The sequence below is a fragment of the Vespula vulgaris genome, chromosome 10 (assembly GCF_905475345.1).
Source record: "Vespula vulgaris chromosome 10, iyVesVulg1.1, whole genome shotgun sequence".
NCBI lineage: Eukaryota > Metazoa > Arthropoda > Insecta > Hymenoptera > Vespidae > Vespula > Vespula vulgaris.
Window position 1 is genome coordinate 8,489,616 of NC_066595.1, and position 22,286 is coordinate 8,511,901.

At 27.7% G+C, this 22,286-nt stretch overlaps 1 long non-coding RNA gene across 8 annotated transcripts; it reads right to left on the reverse strand.

The window, feature by feature from the left end:
- Nucleotides 1–8,576: 8,576 nt before the first annotated feature.
- LOC127066667 (uncharacterized) lies at nucleotides 8,577–18,789 on the reverse strand. Of its 8 annotated transcripts, none has more exons than XR_007782470.1 (4): nucleotides 17,968–18,787; nucleotides 17,680–17,740; nucleotides 16,939–17,608; nucleotides 8,577–16,383 (listed from the first exon to the last, which is right to left on the reverse strand). It is a non-coding gene; the product is annotated as an uncharacterized LOC127066667 (long non-coding RNA). The 8 variants fall into 8 exon arrangements; XR_007782471.1 differs by having other exon boundaries at nucleotides 17,680–17,743; XR_007782467.1 differs by having other exon boundaries at nucleotides 16,939–17,743; nucleotides 17,968–18,789.
- Nucleotides 18,790–22,286: the final 3,497 nt, after the last annotated feature.

Genomic DNA, 22,286 nt, shown 5'->3' on the forward strand with positions numbered 1-22,286 from the left:
AATAATACTAAAAAATTCGGAGGTTCCAAAGTAAAAAGCTTAATAAAAACTTTCACTACAATTAAATTAACACATTTCGGCGGCTAATTTTAATTGATTTTATTAAACTATACTATTAATGCTTAAATTGATTTCTTAGCGAAGAAAAGCGTAAGACATTAACTTATTCATAATTTTTCACAATAAATGTACACGACATCTTGAATTTTCATAAGAAAATGTTATCGAATTTTTATATCACATTTCATAATTATAATTTTTTCTAATACATATATAAACAGTTGTTTCTTACAAAAATACTTCACAATTTGCAGAATTAAAATTGATGTGCTTCGAACAAATTTATTAATGTTTGAAGCGAACGTTCTTTCTCATAAAGGTTTAAGTGTTGGTAAAGGGCAATTTTGCATTAAACTAGAAATTCATCTAATTGGTTCTTTCTGCTGCATCATTCAGTATATCCAACTCGTTGGTCCAACACTCTAAATTTCAAAAATTGTTTTCGACATTTTGATCAGACTTTTGAGATTTGAGACTACTGTTGACGAACTAGGTACTGTGAATCGTTCAAAATTTTTTTAAACTAATTTATGTATAGACGAAATGGAGACATTTTTCTTCCATGCAAATTTCGTCTTACCTTTCTCTATAAACACTCCTCAGGTGTATGAGGTCTGTCCGAAAACTTTTCGACCACAGGGAGGAGAATATTTGTAGCTAGGTAAGCTGTGTTAGAAAACAATTAATTGGGGAAATCTTATACACTATATACAGTAGGGTGCTCTGCTAAGTCCCTGCCATAGTTGACAATGGTATGTCGTTAATCGATAACGATAATAGCATCTTTAAATAGTTCTCTTTGGAAATCACACCCTTATCCTGGGGCTGTTCTTACATTTTTAAGCACAGCTGCTACTCAGTTTTCGTAATACCCAACAACTGATTTTTTTTTGTTTTTTTCGACTGCGAGTAAATGATAATGATTTCTTTGTTTCTCTCATTTTGTTTTTAAACGGTACGAATAAGAAATATGATATAAACATGTTCTATGAACTGTGAGTAATGACATTAACGCGTAGTTATATCCAACTCATATGAAATGAAATTTTCTTCTAGAGGCATAGATAAGAATCGTTTCGCGTATTCGGAAGCTCTTGTGACCTTGTCTTTTGCAAAATTAGACGAAGAGAACCGATGGTATGCTGCTATTAGTATAGCCGAAAAAAGAGAGATAGAGAGAGAAAGAAAAAAAAGAAAGAAGAAAAAGAAATTCCACACACTTATTGGGTGGAAATAGAGGGTGAAAATTGATATTCTTTCGGGTTTGATGCGAAACTCTGTTATTGTCCACGTTTCTGCCTTTTCCCTTGAACCCTTCTTGACATCCTTCATGACTGAATTATTTATCAAAGTTCATAATATATGAATTAAAATTGCGAAATGAACTGTAAAGATAGATAAAATATACAAAAAATTTATTGCGTCGAGAAGAACTGTAGACGTATATATGTACGTGATGTTTTTCATTCTTTCTTTTCTTTTTCTTGAGTACGAGAATTTCTGTTTACCATGAATTTTATGATTTCAATTCTTTGATAAATTTATGTTTATGCAGACAGGAAAAAGATCACGGAGGATTTAAATAGTTCATTATACGATTAATTAATGCAATCGGTTGTGATGAAAAAATGAAGTGTTTAGGTTGTTTCATTTTCATCGTATTTTTAGATTACGTTGAAATCAATAGCAACTATACGTAAAGCAAAATTATTTATTTTATAACTATTTACGACTTGTTTTTCATTTTATTCATTTATTTGAGGAAAAAATTATTTGATTCTGTTATAGATCAATAATGTTTTTAAACTATAGATGTCGTATCGAGAATTTTCGTTTGCTTTGTGCGTAAATGTGAACGAATCAGCAGGTATAAGAATATCATTAGTCGTATCGGTCCACTTAGGAATTTCATTTGAATGTTTGAATGTGTATGCGCGCGTATGTGTATGCATGAGAGCGAAGATTTTGGTTCTTGAAAGAACAGTTTTAAAACGTAGCAACTAAGACGCTATTTAATACTTCCTTTTCTGCAATATTTTTGTCAATTTTCTTCAATAAATTTTTTATTTTATGAAAATCATTAATATTACATAGATACATTATTTATTTTATAGCGTATACAATTATATCGGGAAGTTTTCCAAGCATATAATAATGCCTTTTAAGCGCAATTATCGTAAAACGTAAAAAAAATGCTATGTAACGACGAATGAAGTGAATTACATAAAATAAATACGATGCCAATATTGATTAGACGGCTTGAGAAAAATTAATTCGCATTCTTCGTTAAATAAAATAAGAAATAGAATGAAAGATTAATTAATAGGAATACTTCTTTAAGAGAAAAGGAAAAGAAATAGAATAGAAGGTTATATAGAAAAATATTTTAACAAAAGATTTTTATTTATTGATTTTTCAAAATTTTGTGATAAAATAATATATTTATTTCTTCAATATAATATAGATATTTTTATCAAATACATGATATAATAAACATAAAAAAAGTTACTATGTTAACTGTACAACTCCTTCAGGTATATAACAAGTATTGCTTTATTCTCAAATATCGTAGAGAGGGAAACTACATATATTTAAATTGTTAATAAAAAAATTTGTATTTTTGAAATATTAAATGAAGTTAATTAGCATATATTTCTTCAATGTAATTCACAAAATGATACGTAATATAATAAAGACGAAAACAATTGCAAATTATTAATGAATTATTGGGTATTAGACGAAAAATTATGGGAAATAACGAATGAATTTTGGAGAACAAAATATGTAGACTAAATTTGTGTAAAGGATATTTGCGACATCTTAGGGATGTTACCATAGTTGAAATATGTTTTATACATTTGCTCTTGGTAAATGTTGTCGTAGGCCGTTTTATAAAAGCGAAAAAAACAAAACGAAAGAGATATTGAAAACGAAATGAATGGAAGTAAATCATTCCTCCTGATCGAATGAAATTTCTTCAAAAGTTGATGCAATCGCAAGCGATGCTGGAATTTTGTATTGATGATTCACGCCTGTTCGGTTCTTCTTTCTTTCTTTTTCTCTTTTACTCTCACTCTCTTTCTTTCCCACATATTTTCTCTTTCTCTCTCATATGGACTCATTCTCTCTCTCTCTCTCTCTCTCTCTCTCTCCTCTCCCACATACACACTTTCTCTCTCTCTTTCTCAGACATATACAACCTTCCTCTCTTTTTCACTCAGCTTTTTCTCTCTTTCTCATATTCTCTCTCTCTCTCTCTCTCTCTCTCTCTCTCTCTCTCTCTCTCTCTCTCTCTCTCTCTCACTATATCTATTTATTTATTTTGGAATTTTACCTTGCATCTATGACCGCCAAATGAGCTTCATTCAAGTACTATCGCGAAAAGTATCTTCAAACTATTGAAAGTAATTAAACTTTTTAATTCGTTTTCAAATTCTGTATGAGATACAAGGTTTCGTCAATTGATTCGAAAAATTGGTTTCTGTACATATTTACGAATACGAATATAAATACTTGCTATGAAAATATTATGGTGGAAACATTATTTTTAATAAATTTATTTTAACACAATTTAACGGAAAAATTTCTCGATATTATGCATTAAACTTTGAAAATAATGTTTTAAACAACTAAAAAAAAGATTTTGTCACTAACTTTCATAGGATATGGATGTAGTACGAGATTAAGTAAAATTTTAATTAATACAAAATGTGAAAATAGTTTATTTCTTTTTTCCGACATCAAAAATGGGGCATCCAGGATCGTAATTAGATCATAGGGGAGGATCATAATTAAAGCATAAAAATGAAACGAGTATAGCTATTATGTAATATTTCATAATACGTGACAACCGTCATATCTATAATATTAAAGGTTTTATGACTTTAAAATGCGAACAATTGTGAATTCAGGAAACAAAAATAAACAAATATTTACGACAGAACATATTCATGTAATTACTTCTTTGTTTTTTATAAATAGAAATTTATTTTTTGTTATTTTCTTTCAAGTCGAAATAATTGCAACTCATAACTTCATTTGAATCGTTCTTAGGTAATAAGAAAAAAAAAAAAAAAAAAAAAAGATTGGGTCGGTCAATAAGTAATGAAAGAATTTTAAATACATAGAGGGTTAAAAATCATTAGGTGATTTTAAATATCAATTATTCTTTTTCCAAACTAATTTTAAGGCTAATTTTCTTTTTTTTAGTGTGTAAAAGTACAATCATAGGAAACTTCCTTTCGTAATTTAAAAACCTAAATTAACCTAAAGTATGTTGAAGAAGAGTAATTGATTTGAGAAATCATTTAGGAACTTTCGGTTCAGCCTGCATTAAAAATTCCGACATTACAAATTGAACAACCTATATAGAAATGAATGAGAGGAAAGAGGAAATGAATAATATTTCATTTTCAATATGATTTTTCTACAATTAGAACAACAAGAATAGTAAAAATTCTTGTTTATATTTTCAGTGAGTACTATAAAGATCTTCAAAATATGTGTATAAATGTATGTGTGTGTGTGTGTGTGTGTGTATCCAACAGATGATATTATGTATACAGAGTAACTTGAAAATGAACCGATTGTAAACGGAAATTCGTGGAACAGCTATGTTACCGTCCGAAAAAACTATAAGTTAACAGGCTTATTCCTTTTCGTTTTTTTTTCTTTTCATATCAGGATTGCTTTCTCATATATTGACTCTATTCTATTTTTCATGGATATTTGCCGGAAATACATATGTATATATATATATTCGTATATTGTATTTATCTTTCTATTGAGATTTACGTATCACAATCTGTCAGATACCATAGGATAAAAACAATGAAAATTATATAATATTAATAATTTATAATCTAGTCTATAACTAATACATGCGCACACGTCCACACGAATTGATAAAAACGAAATATATTTATATATAAAAACATATATGAATATATATATATATATTTAATTGTAGTAATATATCAATTTACTGTGAATGAAATGGATTTTATAAATTTCTTTAATGCAACCGATATTACAAAATAATTCTTTAACAGAAAAATATCAGAAAAATGTGACAAAATTAATTGGCTAGAAAAATTTTTAAATATAATTTACTCGATTTCAAATTTTTTACGGTAGCTTCCTCTCTATTTTGACCCAATCTTTTCTCAACGGGACCATAATAGTTATTTACGGTATAACGCTGCAAAATTTTCAAAATAATTACTGTAAGTAGAACTTGATAAAAAATGAAAACTTATCATTACAGAAATAATTTGATAACAATGCAAAATAAAAAACATAGATAACGATTAATAATTATTATTAATAATTTTCATTTCTATTAACAAATAGAATAGATAAACTTTGAATAAAGAAAATTTATATTAGTTCATGTACATGTTAATATTATTTTAAATATTCTTGATCATTTCATTTATTTTCGCTGGTTTCAAAGTTAACAAACATATTTTACAAAAATTAAATTTTCTGATGTACTGTTTTATAGCAGCATAAAGAAAAGTAAGACTTGCTATCGCAATCTTTACAATTTTCTATTATTATATTATATTATAATCTTATATTATAATTTCTATTATTATGTACAGTTTATATACCGAAAACATCGCTGAAGCTGAAGAGTTAACTGACTAGCGAGTTGTTAAAAACAACCAAATAATGAATATAATTTGAATAAAGTGAACTAGTACAAATTTAAAAAATACTTAGCAGTACTTATTGCTAGTAATTTAGAAAATAATTAGATAAAGGAATGCTCCAAATAAAAAGTAACTGTTCAAATTCAATTTATCTAACCAGTACCAAAAAAAAAAATAAAAAGTAACAAACTTCTTCTTTGTAAACTTTCCTTGGAATAACTATATTTGTTCCTTGTTTTCTCTATTTTTATCATTTGTAATGTTGTAATTTCTCCAGCACAGAATGTGAAGTAGGACATTCTTTTTTTTTATTTCCTTTATATTCTTGGTATAAGCAAGAAGCAATTTCAGCTTTAATATATAAGAAACGGTATTGACGTTTTCTTTTTACATTATATAAAAAACAATTTCTTTTATATAAAAGCAAACTAATTACTACTGTTAACTGCAATAAATAGAATACGATGCAGAGATCATTTTTTTGATAGAATTTTTATTTGGTAAATGTAATTAGGAAAATAAGTCTACTCAATATATGGATTCATTATATAATTTTACTGTATTAAAGCGTTCAAGGTCAATACTTTTTTAGGTTTCTTTGCCACATGTCTTTATTGTATTTGTTAGTTATATCATGTCCACAAAATATACTTCATAAGTGTATCCACTTATTATGATACTATTTTATTATTTTTATGGTCAATTCCATTTGTATTTGTGAAGAGTATATTAACCATTCTCTATATATTTTTTTCATTTCTTTAAAAGAAATCAATACTTATAAATCAATTGTCAAATTAAATTAAATGAAATAAATTGTTTTGCACAGTTCTGGACTATTTTATAACTACATTTTTACTTATCTCTATGCCAGGTAATTGGACAACATGTTTTATTTTACCTTTAATTTCATTTATCTTCACTTTATTTTTAATATTTATTTTAAGATTATGTATAATTCCAGATGAATTGCATTATAAGAAAATTTTGTAATATCTTTCTTTGGGTTTAGTATACTTTTTTCGAATAAAATCATTTATTCATTAACAGAAAATTTTTTACTTATGAAAATACGATTAAAATTTGGAAGTAGTCTATTAAATAAATTCATATGTCTCGTAAATTATCTACTTCCCTTAAATTATTATTTCAATGAGCATGTAAATTGTTGCAAAATTATATTTTAGTTTTAATTACTTAGCATTATAATAAATTCATTGTATCAGAAATAGCTATCATATCTGATTTCCAATGAATAACAGATTTTGTGGCTAACCATAATTGGACGCGAAAAATTCTTAATTAACACTTCAGTTTCCATATTTCAGGTTTATAATGTTATAGTAAAATAAATTATATTAAAAATAACATTCTATATACTACCTAACTATAGCTTGATATGATATGAAAGTTATAAAGCTATGTTATGTGAAAATAGCATTAAAATCAATACAAAAGTACAATAAAAAAAAGAAATATTATATGAACCTTTATATAAGATATTGACTTTCATATAAGGTTTGTGACCTCAATGTTATATACTATTACAGAAAGTTAACATAGGAGTTGAAAGTAGATAGATTTGGTCATGTAACAATCCATATATCATTTAAGTTATTTATTAGTTTTATTACTTATTCGTTCAAAGATAAACAACAGATATATGTGCTAAAAAATCAATCTAACATTTAACTTTTAGATAAAGATAATTCTGCATCGTATCAAATATGACAAAATAGAGGATAAACCAGAATTATTAATCTTGTAAAAGTAGGTACGTGAAAGTAGAATAAGTATATTGACAATATTAAATGAGTAAAAGAAAATAAATCTTGAAAGTTTAAAAAATTTTTAATGTTTACAAAATCTAATATTAATTATTTAATTCAATGTTCTTATATATAATTTTAAAAAATTTGCAGTGATTGCGTGAAAAAGAGTAATTCTAAATTAGTCAAACTATAAATATCAACAAAATCACTATTATCAAAGAAAAAGAAAAAAAGAGAATATTTTCTCAACAATAATAATATTAAAAGAAAAAATATGTTTGGTTTGAAATTTTACCGATGAAAGTAATCTTTAATAGTTCAAAATGTATTATTGGTCATAATGAAAGTGAAACAACAAATCATAAATGCTGTGAGAACGCAATAAATAGTTACAAATCATTATCTTCAGTAAACATGATTGATCATCGTAAAGAAGAATACATAAAGATATCTATGATGAAACGAACTACTAAATAAAATGAAATGTATAGATTTAAGAACATTTTACGTTGCTATGAAAGAGAAGTAACAAGAAAACATGTTTTTGTCGATTGTTTATAAGATTATTTTTCTAAAATGAATGACAACACTTGTATCTTACAACTCTTTTCATAAACTGACTTCAATTATCCGACACTTCTTTGAATTATTCTTCTTTGATACTTTTCGTTTATCGTTCATTATCTTTCTTTAGGCTGTGTAGATGACTTTAAGTTTTGTCATTTTATTTTTGAAGAGACTATTCTATTCAACTAAGTACCTAGATTTATGTCCTCATATTCTATATTTATTGGGATAAATAAATAAAGAATATAAAAATATATAGAATATATAAATCTTATAAAATATAAAGATGTTCCGGCATCAGCAATTAATATTATTGTAATATAACTTATTCATTTATTCTAACAATGAAAATAACATACCTATGTATATTATTAAAAATAGATATTTTTATATTAAATAATTAATATGTTTCGAGTTGTGTGTATTATATAGTATATTACTATGTTATTATTATTATATGAAACACACACACACACAAATACAGATATTAAGTCCTGCTTTATTATTTATATTGGCCATATTATTTATATATATATCTATATTGACCATTTAATTATAGAAATACTTACAATTAGTTAATAAAAGTACAAATTAAATAAGTGAGAGTTTAATAAAATTGATGTTAATAAAATTCTATAAAGTATGTAATATTTTAATGAAATAACAAATTAAAAAAATTATTAATTTTTTTTAAGAAAAAATTCATGCATCGTCCACTAATCTTCAACTTAGCATGTCTTTTATGTGGTCTTAACAACGTAAATATTATTTTATTTATTCATATTAAGACTTTTTTCATTGAATAACTGTCTAAATTTTAATATAATACAAATGAATATATAATAAAATATGTATAAATGAGTTTTCTTATATTATATTAATATAAATAATGGAAGTCTTTGTCACATACATATATGAAATATATTTATTTATGTTATATATTATAAATATATAAATAATTATTTATATATATTATAAAATATATATAAAATATAAGTGATATATTAATTTGTGCATATTATAAAACTATTAGAACAGTTACTTTTACTATATTTAAGATTATTTTAATCTTTTAAACATTATTTGTATTTATATATCCTCTTTTTACGAGCAATTCTAGTTATTACGTGCTCACACACACACACACACACACACTATTTTATCGTTTACAGATCTAATAAGAAGCTAAATCCCATTAATTTTATAGTAGTTAAATACATAATTTTATTAGAATATAACAAACTGTAAAAATTAGTATTTTTTATCAGTATTTTTTAAAGGATCGTAATAAATCTGTAAAAACTTTTGCATTATTAATTGAAATTATTTCGTATATTAGGATCAGTGCATCATAGAAGATTATCATTAACGTAATACTTCTATATAAGAAGTCTGGGTTATTATTGATAAAAGGAAGGAGAAAATATTTCTTTTGAAAAAAAAAAGAAGTCGAATCAGAATAATTTTTAAAAGATAAAGAGTCTGTAGAATTATAGACTGTAGGATCTAATAAGGCTCTGTAAGACAATTAATTTTTAGTTCAGAATATACATCTTTTGAGAAAGTAATTTATTAATTCTCGTCGAATTTTTGCGTATCTACGTATCTGGCCATTTGTTATTCGTATGGATAAAAAAGGGTTAGAATCGGTTTAAGTTTGGATTTCCCCATTTTTCATTATTATTAGCGCATTAGTAATTGTATACGGTGCATTATACATCTTATGCTTGTCGCTATATTAGATAACGGATTATACATACATTTATTTTTATCTGAGATTTTTCACTCTTATATACCTAGAAAAGGTTTCATTATTTTGAATGTGAAATTAACCACATGGTAATAAATGCGAAAATATTCATTTATTAGTACGCTTATGCACTATTATCGAGCGATATTGCGAATAAATCTACCCTTTTTACGCAGAAACAAGTAAATGTACCGCGGGGAACTAGACTTGATGCATAATACTGTTCTTCAACAGTTTAACTGCTAATTATTATTTGTCCTACGATGTCAACATGATGGTCATTTGCTATTAAAATCATATTTAATAAAAATTGCTACTATGCCTTCTTCACATAATATCGTGTAAACACATACATACATGCATACATACTCGCGCGTGTAATAAATATACAAAATATGTATATATATTACTTTATTAGTTAATATAAATAATTAGAAAATTATGAGACATTTTTTTTTTAATTTTTCTTTTGAGTCTTTTAATCCTTTTATACTGATTTTTTGTTATATCTTATAGATGTTCATGAACAATATGAATGTTTTAATTAATGACTTTTTTTTGTGATATCAATTCTTCTGTATTTACTATCTCCTGTTGCTGCCATAGATTGCTTCATCAGAATATGTTCTTTTATACTGCTTGATTGGAAATTGTGCCAGGAATAAAAACATTCATTAACAGATAAAATTGAAATTCTATATACTATTTTAACTATTACTATTATAATTATTATAACTATTATAACTTAAATTGCACAAATTAATTGGCCACTGTAAATATAATATTCGTTCAAGTAGTTCTGTCCTGCTTAGAATTATAATCGTATCCGTTATGATTGTAAGAAGTAGAAACATTCAACCAATTCAACATTAACAATTACTATTGAGAAAAATTTAACCAATGTTCTATTTTCTGGAAGTCAAATTCCCACTTTAGCAAATAATGTTCAGTTTTTTACAAATACAGTTTTTGTACAAAATTTTTTTCTTAATCTTTTGTAACGAAAATAAAATCAAAGGTAGAGTTATTGTTAAGAAGTTCAATACTTGATTATGATGTTCGTAATAGTACTTTAGTTAGATTTTATAAATATGTTTTTATTACGGTGAAATATTAATAATTAATTAAATAGAAATATAATAAACAAAAACTGAGTTAGATTTTCATGCGTTGTAGTATTTACAGTGTTGAAAATATTTAATTATAATTAATTGTAAACTCAACATTAAATTTTTCTCTTGTGCAGTGACGTAAAATCGGAGCAATTATATTTTTTATTAAATGGGTAGTCTTTAAACAGGTTTCAGATAACATCTAACTCACCTGGAGTTCTTACAATTTCAGGGAAAGAGTAATTTCCTGTAAATATGTGATTTGTGGTTGGAACAAAATATAAACTTATATAAATTATCACTAGAAGTTGGCTGAAGTTGTGGTTTAAAAATTCAGTTTTTAATGCATTTTTAATAATAATGTTCTTTACTTTTATTTTTTATCTCAGAACTGGAAAGAAAGTTTGTGGAAATTTATAGAAAGAGTTCAATTTTCTGATTTGCAAAATTTGTAGAAATGTAATTTTTCTTACATCAATCTTTCCAATCTTTTGTAGCGTCATTTACTGCAGTTAAAATTTTAGTTATTTTATTCCACAAATATATGGAATTTTTTTACAATAAATGAAGATATTACTTTTTCTTTTACTAATTTCGGATGTTTATTCTTGTAATGTTCTTTGTTCACATATAATTTTTGTATATCTTTCTTCTATACAAGCTATCTATCTACAATACAGAACAAAATTTGTATAAAAAGATAATGAATATGCATTATCAGTAGTAAAATTTTATTTTTAATAATTTGCAAATGCCAATCTCTTTCCAATCAAAATTTGATGCAAATAGTACGAGTTCCTAAAGGTCATATCTAATATGAAGAGAAATATTTTTATATTTTTTTGTACTCTAATACATTCAATTAATTTTAAATTCATATCAGTTTTATAACGGCCTTGTTAAAATTATAATTGATAACACATACCTGTTTTGTATAAGGTAACTTCACGCAATAATCTGTTTTATCCAATCTGTGTAAAATAAGGGTGAATTATTATATGTATATAATTAAACCATAATTTCGAACAGAAACTCTATGGAAAATTGAGTAATTGTTAATATTGATTGTTTCTCCATTTTTCAGTTGATATTTCTATTTCTTATAAAATAGATATAAGTTAAAGAAAAGATCAGTTTTCTATATGAAATAAAGATTTTTGAAACAAGCTTTTAATTGTGTGAAAATTGCTCTTGGAAATTACTTATTTGCAGACATGATTTTTGCAAAGAAAATAACATTTAAAAAAAATTGTGCACTCTTATCTGGTCATACTCCTCCGTTTTTTCCACTCCTTTCCATTTTCTGCTTACCTATGTTCTGTGGAATCGCGTTACTTACTATATCCGCATCGCTGTTTGGTTTCTGATAATCTCTCCTTCCTTGTGGATCTTAATTCCTGAAATTATCAGTTTTTTCGTAACTCCAACATTGTGGAATATCATTCTCTATTCTTGTGTTACAGATTCATCCTCTTGTCACGTGTTGATTCTTGTGTCCTTGAGAATTTTTTAACATCAGATATTCGATGTTCCTTTTCGTTCCTAAAAGTGGAATTATTGATTGATATGTTTTTCAGCGAATATATAATACTTAATTTAAAATTTGGCACTTAGAGATAGTTAAAGCCACATTCTTTTTGAGATGAGGATCTCGAATAGTTTCAATAAAGCCTTGACAAGCCTTTTTGTCCTTGTGCCTGTTCGGATAAACTTCTAGAATCAAAATCCCTGTGTTAGTAGCGATCTCCTATAAAGTCTCACTTGTTTTTGTTCATAGTGCTCCAATTTTAGAAAAATGCTACACTTTTACTTGTCACTATACTTTAGTATGTGACTTCAAATTTACATGACGTTATGGAGGGTTAACTCGTCATCGCAGCTAATCTGATTAAATATTCGTTTCAATATGTGTATAAAATTAATAAGGCTATATCTTGTATCATTATACATCTAGTTTTATATACATATATGGAGGTATAATACATAGTTTCATGGTGAAATCCCGTACTATCTTACATTTGTTTTTTTTTTATTTAATTTCTGGTGTTGGCAATTGATTTACAAATATGCATGGCCAAATCATTTACAATAATCCAATGGAGGCTCAACAGTGTCTCTCGTCAAGAATTTTTTTTTTACATGTTTAGGTATACATTAATTCTGTTTATAAACAGATGCTATACGGATATATATAATAATTTTAATATTTATTAGTAATTTGGTGCAGGAAGATATACTTAAAAATATAGAATATGTAATGTAACAAAATATTGCTTATACTCCTAAATAGTTTTTCTTTATTTTTTATAGTTTTTTTTTAATTTTATTTATTTCATTATTTCTTGTAAAATAATTTTTCGTACTTTCTCAGTTATTTTCTTTCTTTTATTTATTTCTGAATCGTGTGCATTTGAGAAATCAATTTAATAAAGGATTAAACTTCATAATTACATTCAAAGAGAAATATGAATGATAAAATAATTATTTTGATAAGAAACAAAGAAGAAAGAATTGAACACTTTCTGTAAAATTTCAAAAAATGAGTTTCTCTTTTTTTTCTCTCTGTTTCTCTTTCTTGCATTAATCAACAGTTTCAGAATATTTATAATGCATCTTGCATTTTTTACATATCAACGTTGAACACTTATTAGTGCAACGATATGCAAACTTTATACACTCCAATGCTTATCGGATCATTCTGCTCTTTCTTTCTTTCTTTCAAATATCGTTTATTATCACGTATAACTACAAAGGAGTTATTATATTTTTGGTATAGAATGATTCTTACAGCTAAATATTTAAGGAATTCTGATGCTTCGTAAAAGTAATATTAGGTTCTTATTCTTCTATCTCCCCTAGTCCATTGATTAAAACGTAGTTGAAAGGTAGTTGTCCAGCGGATACTTTACCTTAATCTTCTTTCATTTGGTAGTTTTTGAAAACAATCGAGTATAGTGAGGTTTGGATGTTTTTCTAATCTTTCCCAGTAACGTTTTCAATATTTAATAATCTCAAAATTGATTGAGAGTTGCTTCTATATCATCATCTCAATTGATTGAGAATGCAGTCTCTATGTTGTTGGTACTGGTTCCCCAAGGGGCGTTTAGTATTTTTTTTATAACATTGATTTGTAACCCTTTTATTTTGACTTCATTGGATTTTGCAACTGTGCTTCATAATGTTATATCATATGTCCATTTATTAAGACTTTATACAGTTTTGTTCTTAGTACATAGTCGGGGCTAATGTCATATGAGTCATCATATTTTATTAAGTATTGTGTAAATTTTCATTCTGATTAGGTGTATGTGTGGTTTTCATGTAAACTTTTTATCCAAGACCATTCCTAGATACGTAATTACAGTTTTAACCGGAATGGATTCATTGTTTAGTTTAATAAATGTTGGGTCATTTTTGTTGCGAGTAAACTGTACGTATCAACTTTTAGTCGTATTAATTTTAATACCCTTACTAGTGATCCATTCTGGAAATTGGAGAAGGTCTTATTGGAGCTTTTGTAATGAGTCTTGGTTGTTTTCATTATGTATACGAATCGTATCATCTTCAAATGTGAGGATATTATTTCTTATTTAGGATGGCGATTATATAGATAAAAAATAGAAATTGGGCCAATACTTTTCTGTGACATTGTCTATTGATATCTACATATGTCCGATATCTTTTTCAGGACATCAATGAAAAATATTCTATTAACGAGATAGTTAATTATGATTGATGATATATCCACTAGTAATTTGTCTTGGAGGTCTTGGATTAGTTTATTATGCAGTATTTTGTTGACAGCTTTCTCTAGGTCAAAAAGGACAATTGCAGATCTTTTTGTCCAAGAAGGCGTATGCTATTTTGTTGAATACTTTGTGGACTTGTTCGATAGTTCCGTGGTATTTCCTGAATCTGAATTGATGGTTTGGGATGATATTTTGGTATTTGTCATTATATTCTTAAAAAAATCTTTTCCAGGATTTTAGACATAGTTGAAAGGAGAGATATGGGTTTATAGTTAGCCAATGTAATTGGTGATGTCCTGGTTTTAATATTAATATAATTTTTGCACATTTTCATGCTGTGGGGAAGTAGCTTAGTTTTACATTGCATTATACAGGATGGTTAGGTATCTACTTGTTTTATCAGTATATAGTTGTAGGAGTTTTCCAGTTATTAGATTTACTCAAGATACTTTCTTGGGATTAAGCTTATTGACTAAATCTTTGATTTCCTTAAACATTGTACTTAGTGGTATTATTTCAGGTTGATATTAATAGCCAGGATTTCTACTATTCGTATAAATCCCTAATTGAATATAATGTGCTACTTTTAGAATTTTTGTTGAATTGGTGATTCTTTCACCATTTCTGTCATTCCAACTAGGAATGCTTATCTTTGGTGTTGTGTTTTGAGGTTCTTGATAATTCTCCACAAGGTTTTCCTGTTCATACATATGTTCTAAATAGTATTGAAATGTTAGATTTCAAAACATGTGCATGTGTTTTCTTCTTTGTTGTATTAAATAGTTTATTCTTGCTTTATCATGTCTGTTCTTATTTCTTTTCCAAAGTTTAATGGCTAGCCTCCTTTCTTTTATCGATTGTAAAATATGTTTGGGAATTTTTCAGTTTCATGTACTAATTGTTTGGTAGCTAGTGTGTTTCTATATACAGTCGTTTGAAGAATGATCGTGAAATCTTCAAGTGCAGTGTTAATATCTTTGGTGGTTTTAAATCTGACATTACAGATAAGTGTGGATTCGATCATATCTCTGAATCCATCCCAGTTGGTTAGTTTTGTAATTAACATGGTAGGTTGTTTATAGGGTAGTCGTAAGTTAATTTTCATCAGAACCAATAAATGATTGTCAGTTGTGTGTATTGAGGATACTAGTGTTCTGTAATTTGCTATTGCGAATTTCAATGATATTTCTAATTACAAAACCTCTTGCTATTACTAATCTAGAACCCCAATCTGTGTGCTTGCCATTGAAATCGCCGGCGATTATGTATTTCCTGTGTCATAGTAAAAGAGATTCAAAGTTCTGTATTGTGACCTTTTTAGCAAGGGGGATGTAATTAAAGATGAATGTTATTTGGATCTTATTTATCATCACTGTTATAGATGTTGTTTGCATCTAATCCATTTGTGTGCTGTTAATCGGCATGTATGTAATTGTGTTTCTGATGAAAATAGTAGTGCCTCCACATGTTCTGTCCGTTGCAGAAGGAGTTATATAAGTCTGGTATCTGTGTATTTTGTAATAGGATTTATCTATTTTATGTGTCTTTAGTAGCAAAAATATATCAATGTCGTGGATTGAGAAAAATGTTGTTGAGTTCGTCGATTTTTAGCTGGAGAATATTACAATTGCATAATATTACTTTGAACTTATCCATCTTTGGTTACTAATTTTGTTAGAAGTTCCATGACTAGTTTGAATTGAGTCATCATTTATTCTATAAACAGAAATATTTTGTTAAATCATTTTTTGGCCAGTGCGTTGAAACTGTTATCTATAGCTATTCTGCTAATATTGATTTTTTGGTAGCATTTGCGTAAGATTTGTTAGGATTTGTGGTTAAAGAATTTGCTGAGGGACTTATAATGTAGCTGCTATGCACACTATTTTTGATGTTTACATGTAGATTATTTATTTGATCTTGGGTTTTTGTTTATTTATTTTAGTTACTAAATTTTTCCTCACTTAATAGTTCATGAGCACCTTTGCAATTGCTGCAGATAAGTTTATCTAGTTTATTTCTGTTGGAACAATTTTTAGACGCATGTTGTTTAGCACATTTTATACATTTGTATTCTTTATTGCAATAATTGTGTATATAATTTGGTGTGTATGCTTGACAACATGAGCATTAAGGAATGTTAGTACCTGTAGTTCTAGATTCAATTTATATTATTTGTGTGAGGCAGTTTTATGATATTAAAAATTTTTTTGTTGTATTTGGCAGACTACAGTTCTACTGAAAATATTTTTAACTAATTGTATTACTCACGTGCAATGCTGTATGTCCTTGAAAATACAGCTCTTGCTTGATTTGTTTAATGGAAGTGGTATAATGTAAACCTTTGATCCTTCCCTTATACCTCCTTTCCTCTTTTGGTTGAAATATATAGTTGCTAGTATTTTGAGTTTTTAAAGTTTTAATAATTTAACAATATGTATCCATGACTGAAGCCTGTTTTTTTATCTGTTGGTTATTGGTTTTATAGTTATATGTATCCATGACAGATTTGTTAAGAACCTCGATTAATGTATATACAATGTTGGCTTGAATAAATAGTGGAGGAGTCTTCGCTTAACGGTTCTTTGCTTAAGAACAAGTTTGTTTCACTGTTATTCGGTTATATGTTTTATGAAGTATTGCATCAATTGGTGAATAAGATATTGGAATTTATTAACCATTTTTTAGATGTTGATACTTTAAAGATTGTTGTTATTCGTAGTAACTATTGGTATTACTTTTTTTAGTAGTAACTTTCCTTTTCCTGAGTCTTTTGTCTGACATTCTGGATATTATAGATATCTCTGCGTCCGTTTCAATTATTTAGCACAAGTCAACTTGCATTCTGATATCGAATATAATACGATTAATTTTTTGTTGTACATAGTCATTTCCCATAATTGGTTGTATATTTTGCTTCATTTCCATTTAGATTTCCTTGCTGCACGGGAAGTATACACTAGCTATAGTATCTATACTTGCAAATTATCGTAATTGTGTACTGTATATCACCTTCGAAGTGTGAACAAAATACATCTGCTCTTTTTGAAGGATAACACTGAACTGGATCATTCTGCTTGGTATATATAAATATATATATGAATATGTTTGTACGAATATTTACATACTACTTACAGATATCGAAAAATTGAGTTGGAAAAGAGTGAGTTTTTCATAAATTTGTGAAACTAAACAAATTTTAGTTATTTTATTAAAAAAAAGTTCACTTTCTAAGTATCGCTATATATTCGTAAACTTGTAGTTACATTGTTTTGTGAAAGAGATGTTTTATTTACTTACGTTTCTTGAAATTGTATAAACATTTTAGTTATTATTAGCCATTATGAGAAAATTGATTTATATTTGTAATATTGATAAATACTTAAAGTGAATATCAGCATTGATTATTAAACACGTACACATATGCGTATATAGGTTTTGTGCATTCAAGTTAATAAAAAAAGCGGAAATATACTCAATTTATTTATCTAGTTTCAACATTATTATATTTTCTCTTATGTACGTGAGTATTTGAAATTAATATTATTTTTTCTATAATGTGCGTGAAATTTGCGTGGGTACGTTTTTAACATCTCTTATTTATAAATAAATAAGAGAAGAGAATATTTATAATGGCACTATTTATTTTGTTATTTGAAAAATTGTTTACGTTTTCCTCAAGGTACATAAAAACAATTTTATTATTAACTAAATAAACACATTTCTTCCTAGCTACTACTAACGTTTTCTCCTAGTGCAAAATATATAGCATGAGGCAGAGAAATTCGATCCTCTAATTGTGAATGAGTGTCGGTGTCGTTCGGTCGCGGTGATGGAAATGCATCATGATCATTTATCAGATATCAGCAAAATGTGCATGCTTATGTTGATCCAATGTGCATTCATATATATTCACAATTAGGTGCAAAAAGAAAAGAAGATAACATTTACATTGAAGCTATATATAGTATCATTTCGAAATTTTAGTATCATTTCCAATTTTTATGTTAACAAAAATGAGAAAAAAGATATTTTAAATGAAATTATTATAGCATTACTTCGAAGATTATTATAAATTTTCTTTATTAATTATTTATTTCTAATCATTATTTTAAGAGTTATATAAATATGTATATACATACTCGATACGTATCTCCCTCTCTCTCCCTCTCTCTCTCTATCTCTTTTTTTCTCTATTTCTTTCACTCTCTTCTTCTCTTCTTTTTTTCTTTTACCAGGAAATATACGTATATTTTCAAAAAGATTAAAGAAAATATTTCAAATTGAGCAATCTAGTGTTCTTTTATAAATCTTTATTTCTCTGTGAAAGTTTTTCATTAATTAAGCAATCAATATCGCAATTTTGGAATACTTTTTTAGTCCATGTGACTTAACAAATAAAAGTAGTAGACATAATGAACGGTAATAAGAATTAAGAATGTAAATTTATGAAATAATAAAGATCGTGACTAATATAATAATAAGATAAACGTGACTTAAAGAAGAAAATAAGTATCCTTGGAAATATCAGTAGCAAGAAAGATGATGAAACGGTAAGAAAATTCGTTTAATTTTATCCATCATATAGCTCTAATGTTTAACGTATATGCTTACTCCGGTTTATACAATTTTAGTTTATGGGTCACAAATTATTGTTTTTGAATTATTACAAATTATGCTACTGTACAAAATTTCAAATAAATTTTTTAAAAGGTTTTATAAAAATTTCTCGTTTCGGAGAGAAATATACAGAAATTGTTTTCTTGCAATTATTAATTGGAAAGTTTAGTGCCAGAAATAGTAAATTGATTTTAGCTGCAATGACAATATCAATAATAAGCTATCAAAGTTGCGCAATTGATATAGACGATACGTTTAATAAGGGCTCAAATAATTTAAACTGGGGTTGAGATAGTAATGACAAATATAATTCGAACAGTTGTTTAATTAACGTCATTGATATGAGACTAATATAAAATCACAAATATATATGTAGTATCGAGAATTTTAGTCGATCCTTTGTCGTGAATGTGAGTGAGTCTGTGTGCATACGTGTATCGTCCCTTGTTTCGATCCACTTTCCAAGGCTTTATTTAGAGTGAATGAATGTATGTGTGTACGTATGCTTGAAGAGCCCAAGTCAGGCTTGGATTTACAAAGAAAAGGATAAAAGGGAAGGCGAACGTGATGATTGAAACAGGACAGCTTTAAGAAAGACGAAGCAACTAAGACGCGACTTAAAACGTTTTTCATTTTTCTGTCTAGTTTTTATTAATTTTCTTTAGTAAATTTTTTATTTTATTAAAATCACTGATACTACATATAATTCATACTGATCGATTTTTATCATTTTTTATTATGTAACTATGTGTGATTGTATAAGTTTAAAATTTGTTTTTTTTTGTTTTTTTCCATTGCTAAAAATAACTATAAAAATGTTTCCTCCAAAGGTATACCAAATTTTCGAAACATGGATTTTTAACAAAATTGAGTTTTAATACGTTTTAATATTTTTGCCATGTTTTAACGATTTTGGACTATTGTGTGGCGTGAAAAATGTATTTTACATTTTATGCGAACAATATTCGACGTTTCGAATCTATTTTTGATGTTTGATGATTGTTAAAGTATTACATTCATATAAAACGATGTTACATCGTGAGGACGCAACTATAAGAGCGTGTTTAATTGCGTTTTTCGCATCTGACTAGTAACGGTATTATTCTCACGGAGAATCTAACCTCCGTTTCTTCTTAATAGTCAGTGTGATAGACCTATTGATCGCGGTAAATAAGGATGGTGGCACAAAATACCGACCGCGGTATTCTTGCAAATTGATAGAAGAATATAATTATTTTAAAGGATCTCATAGAGCTCGTGAAGTAGATGCGCGAGAAAGAATACTTTGTGAATAGAAGTTATAATACTACATTTAAAGTAAAGTAAGAGTTATAGTTGTTGTGAATTTCGTGTTTTGTTGTGTTACGTTACTTGTTACTTGGCGGTTTCTGAAAGGGATATAATGTGCGGTAATGTTTAGTAAGACTATACTTTTGATGAGTTGAATTGAAAAGTTGTAGGTTGACTGACTTTTTGGAGTCTCTCGATCTATTCGCGAAAACAATAATGCGATTAGAAAAGGGAAATGGAAAGGAAAGAGTTTGAGTCAAAATCGAATATGGAAAGAGAAGGAACGATGCTTATTGGTGGAGGATGCGTTAGAATAATTTGTTGGGAATGTTTAAACAATTCCATGTGTGCCATTTTCTTCTGATGATAGTGTCGATTGGCAGACACCAAATGGGCACTTCAAAAATAGACATTAATCTTTGATTCTAAGATATTTATTTGTTGCCTAGCTCGACTTATTATTAAAAACTACATGCTTGACTAAAATGCCTAAGCACGAACAAAGCTGGCAATGTGTTTTTTATCTATGTATTTTCTGAGCGAATATCCAACGAATTTCTAAGGGCAGATATTCTATATATTGATATATGGCCCTTAGGAGATAGTACTGGGACTTACTACGCACCTGTGCATCAACATACTGGCTCCTTGAACGGTCGCGTTTAAAACAAAAGAGAAGAAAGACATTCATTGGAGATTTACTAAGATATAGTGTTTGATATGAAGTAGTGAATTAATGATTTATCGTACTATGCGTTCATTCATGTATGATAATTTGTGTGTATAATATGTATCTGTCTTGTATGAATAATTTATAAGCTAATGTGTGTTGCACTTATAAGATAATGAAATTATATATAATCAAGATATGTCTGCATTTAGCTGTTATCGGTAAGCAAAGGATAAGGGCCCTTGATGCTGCGTTTATAGATCTTAATAGCCGTTTGAACCGAGGCTATCCGAACGATGCCAGGATGTGTATCAATGATGCAACCTATCGACCAGTAGTGCGTTGTCCTCCTTAAGGAGCATGAGTGTGTCGATCTTAAGATCATTTGTTCCCCCTCGATGCCATTTCCTCCTCGCCGTCAGCTCATGTAAGTATTCCTTATACCAGCATTTTCAAAAATCTTATTTTAATTATTAGATAATGCTGTGCCAAAAGTCGTGCTACTGGCACTTGCGCTAATGTGCTTTAGGTACGCTCATTATTGAGCTTCTAATTAAGAAATACGCAAGAGTAAGGCAGGATAGATTATTGGGATCGATGGAAATTGGAGTGAGAGAGTGGGAGTTTAGCCTCTATTTCTGTTGTGTATATATGGAGTGCCTTATATGTCTGGATAGCTTCACCTACGACATGCACGAAATGTCGCTTGAAGGCCTTAATGGTAGCTTCTCAAAATTTGGCAAAGTGTGGAGATCGCGGTGGAATGAAATGCCACTGCTTTCCTCTTTAAGAAACTGTTTCTCTTTCTAAATACCTTCACTGATTCTCAAAGTTCCTTTAGCTAGTAATTAGTCTTAATGAAGGTCGTAGCATTGTGCGAGTATATAATATGTAAAATACCCTTCCTTTATGCGCAAAGAATTGTTTTAAGGATGCGATGAAGGCCTCGGTCATCAAATTGCTTGTTATCTCCAAATGAACCGCTCGTGTGGCGAGACAAATGAATACAGCCACATACACCTTTAACTTTTCTTGATTT